Source organism: Nomascus leucogenys, chromosome 11, assembly GCF_006542625.1.
Source record: "Nomascus leucogenys isolate Asia chromosome 11, Asia_NLE_v1, whole genome shotgun sequence".
Classification (NCBI taxonomy): Eukaryota; Metazoa; Chordata; class Mammalia; order Primates; family Hylobatidae; genus Nomascus; species Nomascus leucogenys.
In genome coordinates this window covers 66,708,140-66,713,211 of record NC_044391.1, presented here as the reverse complement: position 1 = coordinate 66,713,211, position 5,072 = coordinate 66,708,140, and the positions used below count along the sequence as shown (strand labels likewise).

The window sequence follows — 5,072 nt, the reverse complement described above, 5'->3', positions numbered from 1 at the left end:
TGTGTGAAGTCCTCATGATCAGTCAAATATTATAACTATAATAAACTAAGTGGTCACCCTATTTAGTCTTTCAGATCATCCTGCTGACTTCTAAATTAATCACCTAATTCAACTAATATTAATTATGTACTTGTGATGAGCCACGTAATTCCTATATGCCATATTGCCAATAAACTTTACAGCAGAACTCCAAACAAAATCTTAATTACAGAGGAATGAGTCTGCCCAGGCTGAAGGTGAGGACTGCACACCTGCTCAGCCATCCTCCTGCCTATATGGCTCTCAATCTGACTTCCTTTGAGGCACCTCTGGTTAGTCCCATTCACCCTCAGAACCTAATTTGGATTGTATTTGTACTTGCCATTTGCACGCTTCCAGACTGCTCTGTGGAATTACCTTACTAGATAATAAGGGAAATTCCACTCCTAAGTTAATGTCCAACAGAAACACATGCCCCAGTGCATCAAGAGACAAGAGTAGAATGTTTATAGCATCATATGTAGTTGCCCCAAATTAGAAGCAATCTAAATGCCATCGGTATTGGGAATATTCAGCAATAAAAATAAGGGAACCATTGCTACATCCAACAATATAGGTGAATCTCACAACCAAGCTGAGTGAAAGACACAAAATATAATCCAATACTGTATTTCTGTAATAGTTCAAAAATTGACAAAACTAAATTATAGTGTTTAGAGATCCATACTTACGTAGTAAAAGTAAAAAAACCATAAAGAATAGAAGCAATTGCCTTGAAAATTCAGATAGTGGTTACTGATGGGGGTTTAGGGGCTTTGATTGAGATGGGACATGAGAGGCTTCTGGGGGGACTATCAAGGTCTTTTCTTGATCTGGGCAATGGCTACATAGGGTTTGCTGTAAAATAATAAGCCAGGCACTGTGAGTCATGCCTGTAATCCCAGCTACTTGGGAGGTTGAGGCAGGAGGATTGCTTCAGGCCAGGAGTTCAAGACCAGCCTGAGCAACATAGCAAGAGCCTGTCTCCAAAAAAATAAAAATAAAGCTCTACTCTACATTTTACTCACTTTGCTATATGTGTTATATTTCATAATTTGAAAGTTTTTAAAGAAAGTATCAAGGGGCTAGCAATTAACCCAAGGCCATTGTTTTAGATTTGATAGTCAAATCTACATTTTTCCCATTCTCTCAATCCAGTCCCAAAGGAAAAAGGAAAATCCATGAACTTGAAGGGGGAGAAAAATCTCCATTCAAAGAATAATTTTGCATCACATAAGACATACATCTGTTCGGAACCAGTAATAAGTATAAAGCAACAAAAATTCAAGGGCCTACTCTGCACAAGATTGAAGTTGTGTGTTCATTTCAAATAGTGCTCAGCCAGGCATGGTGGCTCACGCCTGTAAATCCCAGCACTTTGGGATGCCAAGGCAGTAGGATTGCTTGAGCCCAGGAGTTGAGACCAGCCTGGGCAACATAGTAAGGCCTTGTCTCTATAGCCAATCAATCAATCAAAAACAATGCTTTCTGTATTAGATTAAACCAACTTTCAGGTCCTTTCTTTTTCTAAGTTACTTTAACCATGCCATTTTTTACCTAAAGATGAAAAACAAACTCATTTTCAATGGTTGTACAATTTAGAAAATTGCCTGTCCCAGGCAGCTGCCTTGCAAAAGTGATTTTGTTTAAAAGGTCAACCTGAAAGCCAGTCTAGTTTTGTCTTTCACAGTTGAGCTATAAATAGGGCATCATATTTGATAATTCAAATCAATACATCTTCTCAAAAGCAAAGGCTAAACGTTTTCTCCAGTTTAGGGAAGTCATAATGTATAGTCCAGAGATTCTGAAGCCCCTCTCAATCAAATGTGTTGGTTAAACTTATTACATTTGATTTCAAAACTACACTTTGTGGGGCCCTGTTAGTTCTGTTTACTAGGTGGCCAAGCCATTTCTATCATCTCACTCTGCTCCTCCCTGATATTGTCGAGTTTCATTTTTGTGCATTTTGTATGTAGAGAATGTTTATAGCTTTGACATCTTACTAGTTAACCCCTGCACTTGTCAATCTATAACCTCCTCTCATCCTCAACAAGACCTCTCCAAACTCAAACTCTCTTACTACCATTAGGTCTGTCCATTTCTATTTTATTATTATTTTGAGACAGGGTCTCACTCTATTGCCCAGGCTGGAGTGGAATGGCACGAATGCAGTTCACTGTAGCTTCAACCTCCTGGGCTCAAATATCCACATGCTTCAGCCTCTCCAGTAGTTGGAACCACAGGCGTGCACCACCACACCCAGCTAATTTTCTTATTTTTTGTAGAGACAAAGTCTGGCCATGTTGACCAAGTTGGTCTCAAATTCCTGAGCTTGAGCAATCTTCCTGCCTCAGCCTCCCAATGTGCTGGAATTATAGGTGCGAACCACCATGCCTGGCTGAGGTCTGTCAAATTTCTACTAGCCCTTAGAATCTCTCATTAAAAGACATTTTCCCTTCTCAGGGGTTGGGCGCGGTGGCTCACACCTCTAATCCCGGCACCTTGAAAGGCCAAGGTGGGTGGATTGCTTGAGGTCAGGAGTTCGGCAACATGGCAAAACCCCATCTCTACAAAAAAATAAATAAATAAATACAAAAATTAGCCAGGCATGGTGGCTCGCACCTGTACTCCCAGCTAACTCAGGAGGCTGAAGTGGGAGGACCGCTTGAGCCTGGGAGGCAGAGGTTGCAGTGGGCCGAGATTGCACCACTGCACTTCAGTCTGGGTGACAGAGCCAGGCTCTGTCTTAAAAATAAATAAGATAAAAAAAAATACAAAGTACTTTAAAAAAAGACATTTTGCCCTCTCCACAAAGCCCTTCCTACTTTCCCTTTCCAACTCAGCATCAAATGAAGCCTGCTACATGATTAAACTCCCCAAACTCTTTATAATTTCCTTATGGCACATGTTTTTATCTTTTATCATATTGGGTATTATTTGTAAGTTTGGCCTACCTTCAGAGCAGGATGTCTCCGCCTTCCAAAGCAGCAGCATAAGTACTCCAACAGTATTGTGCGTTGAAGGTGATTTAAAGGTGTACGCTGGGGAAAATCCTATTAACATCATACTATTGTTAAGGAGGAACGACTCTTTCCAAAGGAGTCAGCAGATGGTTGTTTGAACTAGGCACCAGACGGATAGTTGATTAGAAACTGTGGTTTCAACTTACTATAAATATTTGCCTTAGAAATGGCCCTTTGTCAAGGGTATTTCCAGAAAATTTTTCTGGCTTTACAAAGTGGTGCCAAGTTAATGAATGAAATACTTGGGAAATCTGAAGAATTATGGAAAATCTTAAAAAGACAAAATGCAAAGAAAGAAAATACTAGGAACAATGAGGCAAATACAAACGAAAAGATCTGCACCGAAATTAGGGGTACATAGTGTTTATACTAGCAGACTCCTGGCCTTGAGTCTGACTCTCTGAGGAAAGAATTCTCCCAATTACTCTTTATAACTAGGCTTCAGAGGAGCTGGATAAATAGTTTAACCACTTACTTGCTGTAAGAACCTGGTCAAGGTACTTACTCATCTTAACCCTCTTTTCCCCACTTGTGAAATATTAGCTATTACATTGGGTTGTTGTGAAGGCTGAAACAATACATGTAAAATGCTTAGCACAGTGCCTGACAGAGTAGTGTTCAGCAAAATATTAGTGACTAGTTTAAAATAGCACCTTAAATTTTGGAAACAATTTAAATGTCCATCAATACGGGTTCTAGTTAAATATAGCATATCCATACAATGGAAAACTATATTATATAGCTGTAAGAAGGATGAGAAAGCTATGTACCAATATGGAATAAACTTAAAATATTAAAATTTCAAGAAAGTACAGCATATTATTTATGGTATGAAATATTTTTGTGTAAAAAAGAGAAAATATTGAATTCACTTGTATGTAATCAACACCAGAGATGTACTCAATAAATGTGAACAGTGGTTATCTGGTTGGGGGACAGGGGTGGTGAAGCAGATGGGAATGAGGCTTTTCATAGAATTTAACTTTTTGATTAAGTTACTTTCTAAAGGCAGTTTATGTTTTAAATAAATGTATCCAATGTGGGTTGTATCTCAGACTAAAATCCACAGGAGCCAGGACTTAATAATAGCCTGTTCTTTTAATATTTAAATGTAGTCTTATTAAAGGAAATGGATCTACTTACTTAAGTATATACCAGTGTGTCTTAGTGTTTCTTATCCACACATAAGGCAATCCTGGACTTAATTTTTACCAATAGGAAATGAGGCTATATAATTGCAATGAAAGAGTTACAAATACCAGTGTAGTAATGTAATTCGACAGTGGTACTGTCTTCATTTGTTTTGCTGCCTCTGGAGAAGGCTAGTGTAGTTGTTGTATGACTGACTGCTGTATGAGTCTGAGAAGAGTCAAGCAGTATGAAAGTGATCAGCTAAAATTTCCTGACAGATACTGGATTTTGTTCTCATTTAATTTACTATTTGGTAACAATGACAGTGCCAGGTGTCCCACATGGTTAACCCCATAGCTCCACTTCTGCTCCTTAGCAGCTTCTGCTTTGCATCATGTTCCCTCTGTTTGGTATTTAACAGCAGTGGTTAAGATCAGGACAGAAGTCACTTATCCAAAACATTCTCATTTTAAAAATCATTTTATTGTCATTTCATGGTTAAAAAAACATACATGATATGACTATAAAGTAATGAGACGAGTTTTCAGGTGTGGGTTGGATTACTGAGTCTCATTAATATATAGTCACAATCCTGACTTGAGCTTGGAAGAAAAATATGCCTTCGCTATATGATTATCAATTTTGTTACTTAAAATTTATTGAGTGCCAACAGAACACTAGGCACATATATAACACAGAATTATACAGTCTCTATGTTGTAGACTATATTATTTACATAGATTTCTCAAAGATAACATTAAAGCATGTATTTACAGAACTTTAGACAAAAATAACAATACTGTAAATCAGCAAGTTTCTGTCTAGCAAGGAGCACCTTTTCATGAATGAGAGGGTTTTGCAGAACTTATTGTGCAAAAGCACTTTAATTCCATTACACAG

At 38.1% G+C, this 5,072-nt stretch overlaps 1 protein-coding gene across 2 annotated transcripts in view; it reads right to left on the bottom strand.

Moving 5' to 3' along the window:
• Positions 1–4,636: 4,636 nt before the first annotated feature.
• Positions 4,637–5,072, bottom strand: part of ARID2 (AT-rich interaction domain 2) — a 183,411-nt gene continuing 182,975 nt past the window's right edge. The window contains exon 21 of one of the 2 annotated variants that reach the window (XM_030822678.1): positions 4,637–5,072. This exon is cut by the window's right edge and continues 2,663 nt beyond it. The gene's annotated coding sequence lies outside the window, so the exon portion shown is untranslated. The other variant, XM_030822677.1, reaches the window with a different exon arrangement.